Consider the following 16,526-nt stretch of genomic DNA (forward strand, 5'->3'; position numbering starts at 1 on the left):
TGTGGTCTTGATATATGCTGGACCTTGAAAGTATTGATTGTGTTGATTACCTTTTGATCCATATTTCAATCAACAAAATCATGAGATTTGTTCATTGATTTATATGTAATTGTTTGCAATCTATGATACGATGTGAATTGTTGATTTATGATTTGTAAATTGAACTGTTTGTCAAGATCTGTTATATTATTGTTTACATATGAACTGTAATTTGAATTGTTGAACTGTGATCTACAATCTAAATTGTTTATCTGTGATCTACAATTTGAGTGGTTGCTCGTCTGATCTGTTTCCATTGATATAAGGTTTTTGGTTGAAGCTCAGTAGCTGAAGTATACCAAATAAATCAGCCTATACGTTAATTTGTTTAACCTTATAGGTCTGCTATAATATGGAGTGTAGATAGGATTTAAGTTGCACAATGAAACCTGGTTGGTTGTGTACTCGTGTTACCTGCAAATGGGTAGGGAACCATAAAAGAAGTGACTAGCCAGATGTCATGCGGATTTTGGAATATCAGATTCCAATTGGTGAATTTAGAGGACCAAATTCATGGAAATGAGAATACTGTGGTTGTGACCTAGAATTTCATTAGGGCCTACCTTAATCAGGAGCTACTTGATCAGGATAGAGCTTAATTTGACATAAAGGTTTATTTATGATAGGCTCAATTTAAGAGGTGGAGACCAAAAGGAGAGAATGCGAGAACATTGAGCTCATGCAATCCAAGGTCACCTTGGGATAGTATCCATCATAGTGAGTTATTTCTCTTTCCATTTGACTAATCATGAATCATCTATTGATGTGTTGTTAAATTTTCTAGGGGTGTATGATTAAGGTGTAGCAAATGATGATATATTTTTGTGCTTTGTTACAAATGTGCATCGATTGATGAAATGTACATATGCTAAAAAAGGAGAAACTCTGAAGGAATAGTTCATGTTGTTCATGTTGAGTTTGAAGAGAGAATTGTGATGTGTTCAAAACTGGAACGCATGGGGCTGATGATTAAACTAGGTTTAACTGCAAATGTTATTTGAGTGTTGACTATAGTGAAACCACACCAAGGAGAACCTCAATTTATCTTATTGTCTCTTCTATTTGGCTTCTTCTAATTGTGTTGTGCTCTTAATCTCTTATACTTCATTTCAACCACACCAAGGAGAACCTCAATTTATCTTATTGTCTTTTCTATTTGGCTTCTTCTAATTGTGTTGTGCTCTTAATCTCTTATACTTCATTTTATCATAGTATGCTCTTATTGATTTGCATTCATGCTGTGAAATCATATGACCTAGATGACTATGTACATTTATAAAATATGAGTTTAGGATGTAATGTATAGTAGACATAGATATGATGTTTATGCTAGTCTGTTACATGGATTCGGACATTAGTATCTCATACAATTACACACAGGTATGGATCCAAATGTCCAACAAGATTCTTTATATTATAAATTTTTACCCAATCAATAGGGGAATTGGAGGACAACTCAAAGTGGTTGGTGTTCAAGTGCCAGTGTCACACATTGTAGCAAAAGGTGATTACGCTCACCCCACATGAATACACAAATGGTGGATAAAAGGTCCATATATAAAAGATGTCAATTGATAGATAATGTTAATCATGCTTTAGCATCATGAATTATTTTATACACATGAGCTACTAATGATGATATTCTTGCAATATATAAAATGATGTTGTTAGTTGTGAGCATGGGCATAGTAGAAACTAATATTTACATAAATGGCATATGTATATATATATATATATATACACACACACATAACATAATTTAAGACTTCCTCCCATATATTAAACTCTTTCAAAATCTATAATTATAGTGATCACCCAGTTTGTTAGTTGTACAGTGCCGAACATGATGTAATTCGAGCTACTCAATTGAATAATATGTGTACCCATGTTTGAAGAAACAAGTGATACCACTCTCATAGAGGGGTAAGAGTGGATAGGAAACCTAACTTAGTCCATTGTACTCAATTTATCCTTGTGGCATATATTGAAATTTCATGTCATGCAATCCAACACAATCAAAATTTTACCCTTCCATTAAATTCTGAAACCCAATACCAATCTACATAGTTAATCTCTCTGGTGTCATCCATGCAAAGGACTAATATATTGGACCAGGCCATGATGAATTTTGACTAAGGTTTATTAGTCGAGGTGCTTGTTATATTTTTGTAACTTATTTTTATAAAAAAAAATAATTCAGCTACCTCAATATTTATGATATCATTTGAAGTTAGAGTTGGTCACTTACCTTTAAGGCACACTATACGTCGTGTTGTTTGAAATTGGGTTGTACTTCAAGGTGCACGTCTCTTTCTTCACTGATTTGTGTAGAGTTCTAGTGATTCAGGCTAGCATTCTTCCTAATCACATGAGTCTCATGTTCCTCCTAAAAACATGAGTCTGAGGTGGTGGCATATGTATCTTTACAACCTTCATCGATGAGACAAACTCTCAGGTCCTCGTTTGCCACACTTCCCATTATAAATCTCAACATTCTCTCTTTGCCAAAATGATAGCCACTCAATCAGCTCCTAGCTATCAGCCCACTAGTAAGGGGTGAAGTCTAGATCCAGCACAACGGTTTCATTATAGGGGCTAAGTTAAAGTCATAGGCACAAAAAAGATCAAAGGACGATGTAAGAAAACAAATGGGAAACCAAACTTAAAAAGAAACAATTAGAAAAGCGGCTAATTAAACAAAAAGAAAGAGACTGCAAAATTCAAATGATGGTAAAAGAGATCGGGAAAAAAAATCACAATTTTCAAATTTTCCTCCTTCGTATTTGTCTCAGATTGAAGAACTACTAGTGAATATCAAACCATCAAAGTTTTGTTGGTAGCAACTTCAATTAGATTAGTCATTTTATATTATTTTCAACATCTCTTCTCTCCTCTCAATGTAAATTATTGAAACTCTAATCTTATTTTTTAATCTGAAACACTTTTTCTCTATTAGTTGCAAGTTCATGGAAAATAGATTAGTCTTTGTCTTTCTTCTAGTATTTTCTTTCCCACAAGTAGATGCCAGAATTTACAAAATGACCTTTTTCACATCCCTCAAATTAATATTTGACTTTATAAGCTTGAATCATAATGTATCTACTTCACTCTACAACCTTTCACAAGTATCGTTTCATTTTCACAAAGTTCAAAATCCTATGCTATCTACAATTTAAGATGAGTACGGAAGAAGATTAAATTAAATTCTTTGCAAGTCAACATAAACTGTCATTTGACAATTTCTCTCTCTTGGTGTCATTAATTTTCAATCCACCCAACAAAACTTCAAGAATAAATTCAACTTTTTGCATCTTCTAGCCATTGTACCAGCATTACTTTCCTCTTTGTCGTTTCATACTGTGCTATCTTCAATTCAAGATAAGGAAGAAGATTATATTTGAAATCTCAAATCATGCCGATGTTTTGGTCTTTGACTTGAAGACACTGTTTCGGTATCATAGCGACCTTTCCATGTATGATATCAGTGATAAATTAAAGGTGGAAAAAGAAAGAAATGAAAAAGAAAAAGAAAAAGATTTGACGACTATATAATTAAGATCGGTGTTTGCTTTCCCTTTGAAATGCTATAATTTGGTCATTATCTTCTACAGAGACAAAGTATAAAAAAAAAAACAATGTTATTAAAACTGTAGCATGCCAAGGGATGTTGAGTGTTAACATGACATAAATTACATAATACCCATCGACACAATCAACAGACACAAGAGATATTATCTCAGTGCAAAGTTGTATTGAGTTTCGATAATTTATTAGAATATTACGTTTCGACCATTTCATCCGACATGGTACAAGATCTCAATCTATGCTTTGAATCAACATAAACTTTGTCCTTTAACAATTTCTTTCTCTTGGTGTCATCAATTTTCAATCCAACCATCAACACTTTGAGAACAAATTCAACTGCCTGCATCTTCAAGCCACTATACTAGTATTACTTTCCTCTGTCATTGTAAAGTGCCTTTATCTGTTTTAATTTCTCTTTGTTCATTAACAAACTAAATGTAGATAGTGTCTATGATCCAACTTGAGAGGGTGTCAACTTGAGAGGGTGTTAGAATTATTAGAATCATATCAAGTTATCAGATTCATGATTACATGTTGAATAGGTTTAATCCACTGGATATTTAAAAACAAGTTATTATAGCTAAGTCCTATAAATGTAACATAATAATTATCCTTTACAATAATAGGAACAAAACAATACTTCATCCCCTTCTTGACACAAAAAAAATCTTGGATCCATAGGAATGTGCATCTAACAAAATTTTTGATGGTTAATGCCGGCCAAGCATAAACCCACTCAAGATACCACATTACCAAGGAAAAGTAGGCAAATAAATATGCACAATTTGATAGAGAGGAGAGAAAAACAACTCAAAACTATTAAACCATAAAAGTTGGTGAATGGAAAAATACCTTAAGGCTCCAATCATTTGAATGTTTGTCCTAGTAAATTCAGGTTTCATGTTCTTGCTTGTCAACAATCGAACAACTTCAGATGTTGCCTTTGCCAGTAGATCATCCGGTAGACTTGAGGCAAGTGATGCTAAAAGCAACATGAAATGGTATACACTCAATTTCAGAACTATGACATGGATGCAGATGATGCACTACTTGTTTATATAAGAGACCCTTAAAGTGTGTGTGTGCGCACACGCACGGCTTAAAAAGAAAAATAAAACTTTGAGAATTCACATGCCAGAAAAAAAAAAGTATCACATAAAATAACTTATTCCTCACCAATACAAAGAATTGATTTCTTTCTGACGCTGGCTTGATTGGAACCCAACTGAGAAAGAAGGGCAATCAGCAATTCCTCATGAGCATCCTTTGTCATCAAGTTTCCAAATTTTTGGAGAGTGTCACCTAATATGTCAAGGCATTCACACTTTATTTCATTACCCTTCCCCTGTCACGAAAGAGCACAAAAGAAGTTTAATAAGAATAGATCTGTCGCCTAGGGAAGCAAGAATTCCGGAAAGAGTAAAAAACTGATACCTGTAACAGAACAAAAGCAAACACTAACTGATGGATTTTATTTTCCAATAGGAATGAGAACAATAATAAATAGTTAATACTATATCAAATACACTCAAGTTCGTAGTCAGAGATGATTCTTAAAAGAAAACAGCATAGTAACATGAACAGTTGTATCCTTTGCAACATAAATCAGAATTATGTCAGACCAACAAGTCAACGCAAGTACTTAATTACAGCCAGCTAATGATAGAGTGATAAAAGGGGATAAAATAACAAAAGAACAAACAGGAAAATATAACTGCAGTGGTGATAAGCATTCATATAAATGTCATTATTGCGATAGTTCAAGCAACCTACAGATCTTGCCATCAGTTTATCAAAATCAATACCATGAAAATCAAGATGGTTAAATTTAGACTATGAGAAAGAAACAAAGTATGGTATGCTCTCAAGCAAAGGAAAACAAATGAGTGTGGAAGCTAGATGGACAAGTCACAATAACACAGTACAATAATATGTAAAAAGATCTTAAGGGCAAGCCTAACTGCAAGAATTGTTACTGCAAAGGTGATAAAGCCAGCAGTAGTAATGGAACCACAAGCTGTAGGAATAATGAAATGAGAAAGAGAGCAGAGATATGTGGTAAGGAAAAACAAAAGATGAAAAGACACCATGATGCAATAGAAGTAGCAGAAGAATGACAGGGCTGGCTGACTTGAATTTCTAAAGGAATAAAGATAAAGTAAGGGAAATAGTAATTACATTAAATAGCAACCTGAGTTAATCATATAGATGAACACAATACAGCATAAGAGCAATAAACTTTGTGTGGAAAACTATTAACCCAAACATTGTAAATTGGGGGGCTACCCCCCCCTTCTGATGTTTTGCTAGTTGTTTAAAATAGCATAGTTACCAAAAATATATATAGCACTAGTCGAGTAATTGAGAACTTTGATGGTAAAATGTTGAAGTTAATTATTTTGCTTCAACACAATATAATAACTCCACTTAAATTGAAATTAAGTGGGGACCAGAAGTTTGTAAAATTATAGGAAAATTTTAAGGGTGATAAATGGCAAATAGACTAGGGAGAAAATATCTGACACCTGAGAGACGACAAAACAAAATATTACATTTTAGCAATTTTTTATCTTTTAATCTTGCAGCTAATGAAGATAATTGATGATAAACAAAAGTCAGATTAAGATTCTAACTTCTATTATGAGTCATTATGATACCAAGAGCAAGAAAGTAATCTTGTCTAAATCTTCCACTCAATAGTAAAAAAAATTGAAGAAAAGGACAGCACGGTGCACGAAGCTCCCGCCATGCGGGGTCCCGAGGAAGGATCCATTGTACGCAGCCTTACCCTGATTTTTGCAAGAGGTTGTTTCCAGTATTCGAACCCGTGACCTTTTGGTCACATGGCACACCTTTACCGTTGCGCCAAGGCTCCCCTTCCTAACCAAGGTTAAAAATCTCTAGCTAATTTGGTTTCTGACCAAAACAACACAACACGAGTCCCTTAACGTGTCATATTGTGCTGATACGGTTTTGGTACTTAATTTCAGATATGCGTACATGCCAATAAAAAACTTATTTTCATTAATATTTGAAAGCAATATCCTGCAAACTATTACAAAAAACTCTAGCACCTTGCTTATAGAGGTATATCACTATCAAAATGTTCACATGACATCTTTTGTTTTCAATAATAAATCTATAAATTTTATAATTTTGTTCTTTTTGTTTCCTTTATTGGTTAAACAAAAAGTTAATTGTTTCTATTTATTTACTTTGTAGGAAATGAGAACTCACTAGCTTAATAGTTTAATGGATTCATTCATTGAATATTTGCCATAGTTTGACGCTGGCTGGCAACCTAACGCAACCCTCCTCCTTTATCCAGGCTTGAGAACTCACTAGCTAATTGAAGAAAAAATTTCACCATGTATAAGATGTGTATTCTATATCTGGAAAGCACATATGTGTTAATGCTTGTACAACTTTATTTTTACAAACTAAAAATTGTTCAAATGAGATTAAAACCCCTCATTGTAATCGTCTTCATCCAAAAGAGAGAGAAACTCTCTTTTTTCCTTTTTAAAATTCATGTAAGAAAACATTATTGACTATTCTTTTACAAGTTGTTACCTACTCGTCTAGCCCTTGCTATTTGACAAGATACAAAAGTTAATATATCTCTTTTCTACATCATTTTTAATATAAAAATAAAAGTAAATTGAAGAAATTATATCATTTTAATAAGCAACAATAACATCTTGTATATAAATTCCTAGTGTAAAGCCATTGTTCCTCAAAACATATATAATAATTAAATCCATAGTTCAAACTTCACTCAAGCACGGTAATTAGTTGTCAAAACATAAATAGCTTTAAAATACAAAAGAGCAAAATTTATGCAATTTACATTGGTTTTGAAATAATTAGTCTAAATTTCATTTAGAAAATCCTGTAGCTGGGGGACACCAGTTAAAAAAAATGATTCGAGTAGAAGCCAAATAAAAACACCAAAAAGTAAACATCTAGCAGAACAAAGCATGCACAACTATATTTGCTTGTTATTTCTTTCAAAGTATACATCTTTGTTAATCCATTAACTACTAAATTTTTTCTTCAGTTCAAGAATTATTAGTTGAATTTAGACCAAATTTTAACTTTTATCTTGCTTTCAATTAAAATTTTATTATATAGTTCATCGCTATTAAATTTTATTATGTATTGATTATTTACGCTAGATCAAGCTAATTATTATTAGTTTTTTAGAAGCCTAAATTGAAGCATAATCGGGGTGTGGTTGAGTCCTTAGATAGTGTTTGTCATTTTGGTTGAGTGGGTTCAAATTGGTCCAATTTGAATTCAATTTGATCAATTTAAGATTGAACCAAACTTATTTTGATGCAAATCAAGTTCAATTGTGTTTTCTGATTCAGTTGGATCTAACTATTGGATGAGATTCTAATTATTCTCCCTTCTCGCTCATGTCCTCTCTCTTGCAACACAGGATCCTCCCACCCAATCTCTCACTCTCAAGACATTGGAGCAGCCATCGATTCCACTTGTTATTCCTTTCTCCAGCAGGTAATCATCTCTCTCCCACTCGCAATGCCAATCTCTCTCCCACCTTCACCCTCTTCTCTTTCTTCAATGTTGATGCATGGGTCTGCATCTTGTCACTCTCTCTCCCTCTATCCATGTCAAAATCACCTATGCCAACAAATTTCAGCGTCAGATTCAGAACGAAATGTTCCAAGATTTCAATCAGCACAACTCAACACTTAAAACCCTGATAGTGAAACTAAAATGCTAATAGTACTTCAATTTTGAAGTAAAAGGAAGCAACAAATTTAATATCTAGCTTCAAAACTTAGATTTTGCTTGTGATGGGAAGAATTTCATATACTAAATAAAATGCATATGGGAAGTTGCAAGTAGCACCTAGTTGGTGAGAGTCTTCATGAAGTACAAGGTTTCTTCAAGATAACAGGAAAATTATGTGATTATTTTTTATTGAAATCTTCTATTTTTAATAAACGCTACCCTTTTGTTGTTCCACTTTTATAAAATTTATCTACTCATTCTATTTTCAGTTGGTACATATCTGGGTCATGTTTAACTTGCACTAATCAAACTTTTTCGATGTTGGTTTGTCGCAACCACAAGCTTTGGTGCCTGCAACACCATAGTGCCCTAGGTGCAACCTAGTGTAGAAATGCAACCTCTTGTTACAACTTGGTAGTTGGGCAAATGAAGTGTTACATGTCGGTGATGGTGAAGAAGTCTTACATGGTGATTGACATAGAAGGAAGGACCATGGTGGTGGTTCTAGTGTGTCGTAAGTTGATGATAGTTTGGCTATATGCATCACCAACAGAAAGACAAGTGATAATTGATAGCTAATGTTGTTAAGGAATATCAAGTATTATTTGTTGGATGATAGAGAAAAAAACTTAATAGCTATAACATTCACAAGTGAAGGTGCAAACCCAATGATTAGCAAGTAGCAACACAACATTGTGATGAGAAGGCAAGATCATGAGAAGGGATTGAGAAATCTATTAAGGTGTTGGATCTGTGAAAAGCATAAAGTTAGTAGCAAGTGTTTTTTGAGGACACATGGAGCATGCTTTGGGAGCTTCTATGGATTGGCTTGGTCAAGGATGGCATGGAGTAACAAGATCACATGTATACGATCTCAGCAAGGCCACAAAGAACCAAGAAACAACATGCCATAAAATAGGTAAAGGAGAAGGCAGCAGCTGAAAAGACCCAGATGGAGTGAGACAAGGAACAGAGGCAAGAAGAAAGGATGTCATGCCACAATATCAAACCTGCTACCACCTTCCAACAAGAAATTGGGGAAGAATTTTGAGAGAAACCATGCATTGAACCAAATTGAAAAGAAAAGAGTAATTGTATTCAATAGAAAACTAAATAGTTATACTTTATATAGGACCACAGTTTACATGAATACAATACATAAACAATGTAGGGTCACTCTATTAATTTTAACAAGGAGCTTTTGGAAAGATGAAATGATATAAGCATGCTTAACCACTTTGAAAATATATGGCATAGGTAAAATATGTACAATGATTATGAGTTAGTAAAAATATATTATCTGTGAACCACAGCAAAGCAGAGAGAAGTAAAACCAATACTGCCCTATCTTTTAAAATTTTCAAATTTGCCTACTCTAAATGCAATCAACCTTCAGCAAAAACCCCTTGATTGCATTAATCAGGTAGGTGACCATAGCACAACGCAACAACAACCAAACCTTATCCCACTAGGAGGTGACCATAGCACAAGTTCAAAATAATTGCATCCTTAATTAGCAGCAAAGGATTTCTTTAAAAAAAAAATGTAGAAGGAAAGTGAGCCTCAAACATTCAAGGAAAGAGTACTGTAAGATCCCCAAAATTTCAAACAATGGTTACATAGATAATGTATAAAAATAATAATTTAATTGATTTGAATATTACTAGTAATATAGAGTCTATAGACTACATAAAAGTCCATAGAGGGATCAAATTCAAGTAGCCAATCGAAAATAGTTCATACAAATACGGTTTGATAAAAAAATGCCCGCTAAAAATAAAAAATGGCCATTAACTTACAGGATTAGTTATGCCCTTTGTCAATTCAGGGCCAAGTGAAACAAGTATACGTTGCGCAAGAGATGGTGTGTTAACTTCAGCAATTATCATCTTCAAGGCTATACTAGCAATATCACGATATTGATCTTTCCCATTCAGCAATTTGTCACAGAGCTTATTCGCCATTTCCATAATTCTCTCCTCACTGACCTTCTTGACAAGAGGAGCTAAGCTGCACTCAGAAAAGGGAGGGAAAAGATCAATAGCAACATACTGAACTATATCATGCAATTTAAGATACATGATAAACATTCTCCTACAATGACTTGGCTTGAAAATACTAAGAAAAAATGTTGTTCGACGACATAGTTGCAGACATACATAAGAAATGATGCTGTCCATTTCCAGGTTTGAGCCAACAATTTCTTGAAGTGTTGATTGATTTGTTTTGGCAGAGAAAAGACTTATATTAATGACAAATATTATGTTTTTGTATGCAAAGGATAATAATGGGGCACAGGCTTCTCCTGTAACTCCAATGATACATGCAGTGCAAAGTAAAAAAGGGGATGAAAATAAGTGGATGAGAAACATCTTAAAGTACGAGAATCTCTGATACAAATACATTATACTCACTGTACCCACTAGAACTAGGTACAAATCAATCCCATTTGAGTCCCAAAAGAATAAAAGGGGACTTTTTTAACAAATGATACATGCAATCCAAAGTAAAAGAAGGGATGACGAATAAGTGGATGAGTAGCATCTTAAGTTACGAGAATCTCTGACATAAGTTCATTAAAATCACTTTACCATTAGTAGGTACAAATAAATCCCACTTAAGCCCCAAAAGAAAAACATGGGCTTTTTGAACAAATCGCAGAATATAGCATGTGTAATTTCATCCCAGAAAAAAAAAACAATTTACAAATTTAAAACATGAGAATAAAAAAAATACTGTGATCTGACAAATATGTTCTCTTCTAAACAATCTTTTGATACATGTCCAAGGAAGAAAAGGCCATAATCCTGCATGCAACTTTGACCAACATTCAATTCCTCTACCCTAATGTATTTAATTAATGGAAAAAATAAAAGAGACAAAGAAACATAAACAAGGTCAATTACTGACATTATTCTAAATGTTGAAACTCACTGGCATGCAAAAAATATACAAAAACAATAAGACATATAAGCTACATGAATTTATTCAGCCAATCCAGATTCTATAATATCCACATAATAAGCAAATGAATATGTTAATATAACGCCTTCCGAATCAAAGGCGTCATAAGCAAAAGTCTTGAATATAATGTAGAACTCAAACCATTTCACTGCTAGTCCAGAAACATCTCCAGCTGCATCTTCAAGCTGTTGGAGAACAGCACTTGTTAATTTCAATTCCAGATCAGAATCAGCTTTAAAACCTTCCTTGTTCAGTTCGCTAAGCAGATCTGAAGTTGCCATATATCTATAATCCTTATCCTTGCCTGTCATCTAGAGGATGGTCATCATCATCAGTACCCAAATAAGCAAAATAAAAATTATTAGATTTAGTCAGACTAAAGTTCTGGTGTGTGCATACCTTCTCCAAAATATTTGTTATATTAATGTTTGCCATATTTGATAGGTTTGACAAACGCAGACAGAATTCTGTACTATCCCTGCACAAATAGATTCCAAGAGTTAGGCCAGTGCATAAATTAAGCTCACTACATATGGCACGCCCAATTTAAAAAATCATGGTATGTTGTAGTGAATCGTATGAGTTATGTAACTAAAAACTACCGGAAGCAGCAATGCGCCTATTTATTGGTATCATGGTGCTGCACAAGCATGATCTTGAAGAGCTATATTTGTCAAATCAGAGTGCATATCTGATAAATATCAGCATAACATCACAGACGAAATCATGGTTCTTAAAAATAAAATAGTTATACTTGGGCACTTCAATGCCCCCACGCACGCATATTTGTGCAAGACCTTCAGACACAATGACCACGTGAAGAACATTTAGAATATCAACCACAGCTGTCTTGGATACTCGTAACAGGAGTAACAAAATCAAAGGCATAGTGTGACCACAATGATTTTTCTTTTTTTATTTACAAATTATTATGTTCATTTTCATTGATTGCTTCGTGCAGGTAGTTTTTCATAGCAGAACGAAATTCCTTCGCTTAATTAATACAAATCCCTTGAATACCCCGGGAAAGGAAGTGAGGACGAACCCTGACGATCACGAGAAGGGAAGCCTTTTTAACCACCTGCGGAGATTATCTTAGAACAGAGCTTCGTCCTCAGCCAAGCGTCCACTATCGGATGATCGATAGTTCTGGCGGTGGCGGTGGTGATGGTGATGGTGGTGACCGACGCCGACAGAGAAGGTCGACTTCCGAGCAACTAAGGAGACCCCAAGGTGACTGCCCTCCGGGACAGTGGAGGGAAGGAGCTCGGCGCTAGGCGAACGGAGACGGCAAACAGGTAGGTGCGGCGACGCGATCGGAGCCGAGAACTGGAGTGAGGTAAATAAAAAGGGTTCGGGCTGTTCTAGGTTTGGGGATCTCTCTCGTCGCCGTCGGATTACGATCGAGGGGCAGAAACACCGAACCTTTCGATCCTAAGTTGGTCCGTCTCGAATCGTGTTCGGCAATTTGGTGAAACTTAGGCTTCACAAATATTCAATTCAGCTCATCCTACTTTACATTTTACTAAATCACGCATTCATTTTCTAAAATAATCCTTCATCCATCCGTAAACATAGCTGATCCGCCGCTCAGTTAAATTCTCAAACTATAGGTTGAGTTTATAGTGACTGTTGCTCTCTTACTCTAATATCACTTTCCCAACTTGTGTTCTCGAAAACCTTAATATCAGCTACTTTTAACGGTTGTTCTCTTTGAAACTCTCATAATCCTCATTATATTTATACCCATGCTCTGAATACCTTACCTGGAGGTCTCAAAATGAGTTCTTTCGGTCATCATTATATTCCTTGCACTTCTCCATTCGAATCCTATACCCTAATGCTTTGCTTCAGCAGTCTCTATGTTGATCATGAACTAATTGCTCATCCCTAATATGTAATTGAGTTGGTACTCAAATAGTAAACTTTATCAATGAGCAGAATCGAGTTGTAAATGTAGCAAATAATCCTCTCATTTAAGAGGTCACTTAGTAATTGATTTACCTTTTTTTTCCATCGTGAGATTGACCATGAGGAATGTTTGATGTGAGCGTTATCATATGTTTACCTCAATCATTAACTTCTTACTCAAAATATATTGATGGACTAGAGGTCTCAAATTGACTAATTTTGCCAACATTTGGTATTCTCCTCTTTCCATATTCAAAATGTCTCATTATAAGATATCTAAGTCTATTAATGATTTTAGATTAAAAAAATATATTAATGGAACATAAGGTTTAGATTGACTCATTTCACCCACCTTATATTCCTTATGTTCTCCTTACTCTTTCTATGTCCAAACTCTCTTCATTTGAGGCCTTTAAATTCATCAATATTTTTTTTCAAAAGTTATTCATGGCCCTATAGGCCTTAAATTAATTCATTTTGCCCACCTTTGTGTTGTTTACATTTTCCTCATTCTTCTCATGTTCACATCCCGCAATCTTATACTCGAAGTTCATCAATTTTTATCAAAAGTCATTGATGGATCAGGAAATCTCCTATTGAGTGTTTCATCTATCTTTGCATTTTCTTCATCCTTCGCATGTCCAAACTTCCTCAGTCGTAAGTCTCTAGTTAAAAAAACCATTGATTATAATGAAAACCTCAAATTGACTGATTTGCATTCTTTTATTCTCCCCATGTCGAAATTCTTTCAATTTTAGATCCCTAAGTTCATTAATAACTTGTTTCCAAAAGTCATTAATAAACTGTAAGGTATCAAATTATTATATTTATTAAATTACATACATTATTATTTATCTTAGGATGAGGAGGAAAAACAAATTCAAATAATAATATGATCAATAATACTTGATACGGAGAAGATAGTTCATCAATAATTTAGAAGATCAAATAAAATATAGATGCATAAATTTTATTTTGATATTATATTTATTAAATTACATATATTATTATTTGTCATAGGATGAGAAAGAAAGATAAATTTCAAATAATGATATCATCAACGATGCTCGATACAAAAAGGCAGTTCATCAATAATTTGACGAAGAAGCCTAATCAATGGTCTCATATTTCAATGAATATCGATGAAGGAACTAAAATCAACGTAATTATAAATAAGTCATATGACTTTTAAATTTAATAAGTTTGGATACTTTTACAATAAATTATTTTTCTTACTATTGTTATGATTAAATCAAAATCTCACATTGAAATGATTTGATAAATATCATGGGTTTAAAAAAATGTAAGATATTTTTATTGGCATGAAGTCTTTTGGAGAGAGCTGAAGAGCAAAGTCATGAGATTCTAAACCCAAAGTGGGCAATATCATACCATTGTGGAGATATATGGATATTCTTTTGGGCACAATAGTTATAATATTCTTAATTTTGTTGTCTAGAGATTAGTTGAAATTGAGATTTTTCGTGAAATTACAAATGATATCAAAGTAGTGATTAAAGAAACATGACCAATGTGGAAAAAAGGTATATAATGATATTAAGGATTTTCTTTGGAAAATTTTTAAGGCTAGTACTACATTTGGAAAAAAAAATATTGCATTTTGTATAAATAGGTAAGAGATCTAAATGGATGGAAGCTAATATATGAAATAACTTAGTTAAAAATCATTGAAACTAGTGTGATCGTGCACACGCGTTGCGTGTGTAATATAATAATATATAAATTATTTGGGTCTTTGAAAATCTGAATTGTTTGGATTTTCTAGTGTTATCCTTAAACCAATAATTAATTATTTGAGTAAGATTTGTCAGATCCATACAATAGTGACGCTAAAAAATCTCAGTAACAAACTACTGTAACGGGTTTCTCTATGCAAAAAATTATTTTAATTTAATATTATACTTGTCTTAGTAAAAAAAAACTAAGAAAAGTATATTTTTTAACATCGTCGACCTAAAATATTTATAGAAGCATCTTTGATCATATTATTGTCAATTCTAAGATATGAGACTAAAGAGAACTATATTTTTTTTATATAAAACAACCAGAAAAAATTAATGATGAGAAAAATTCATAATAATACGCTGTAGCTGAGTCTCGAATTCTAGATCACTGATTGTTTCGCTTATGGAATTACTAATAAACCTTAGAATTATTTTTAGTGTAAATAGAATAAAGGACATTAACGTAAATACATTTTAGGCTTCACCAAAGTTAGTTAGTAAAGGGGGGAGATTTTTAATAAAATAGTAAGATACAAGATCAAATATGATATTGCATGTCAAAATAAAACGAAAGCGGAGAATTAGTTTATTACCAAGTATTTTGGGGTTTAAGTTTTTTTTTTGAACACACACTGTTAGACTAGTAAATCTCTTTTTCTTCTGTATTTATCCCAAAAAATTATACATCTCATTTTATTAAATTTGTGTATTTAGATTTAAATTCATTATATCTCATTTGTTTTGTTTGATATGTGTATAATTTTAGAAACGCAAAAGTCAACAATTTAATTGTTCATTAATTTTTTATTATATCGTATTGATTCTTAATGTTTTGTTTTTATATTTATTGGACTAATATATGCTATTATAATATGGAAAAGAACAATATAGAGAGATAAAATATTGCTGATCAATCTACTCAACCTTCATTCAATCTTAAATCATAGTATTATGTGATGGATGACCCATATAGGGAGAGGATGTACAGACTTAGAAGCAATCAACACTTTGGAAGATCATACAATTAAAGTTCTAATGAAATGTGCTCCAATAAGAAGAACAAAAAACTATCACAAGAAATTGAAGACATACATACTACTAACAAGATGATGGAAGAAAAAATTATTGAAAGCAAAATTATATTGAAACTCATTATCATAGAAAATAAGAAAATAGATAGAAAGATGAAAAGTTTATCGAGAAAGGTAGACAAAGAAAAATAAATCTTAAGTAGATGATTCATAAAATGATTCAAGAGGTGAGATTTACAAATCCAGAAGGATATAGTCATTGTGAACGTCGTGATAGATAAAATAAAAATTAAATTACTTGTGATAAGATAAAAAATTCATCGATTATTTAAAATTTAATTAATAGTTAAATTTATTTGGATTATGTGAATATTTATTTATCTTTCTCAATGTTAATAGTATAGTACTTTTGAATTTAAAATTAATTGTTTTAAATATTTTTAATTTAATTGAAATTTGTGATTGTTTTGTAAAAGTAATATGCACATGA

Source organism: Zingiber officinale, chromosome 4B (genome assembly GCF_018446385.1).
Source record: "Zingiber officinale cultivar Zhangliang chromosome 4B, Zo_v1.1, whole genome shotgun sequence".
Taxonomy (NCBI): domain Eukaryota; kingdom Viridiplantae; phylum Streptophyta; class Magnoliopsida; order Zingiberales; family Zingiberaceae; genus Zingiber; species Zingiber officinale.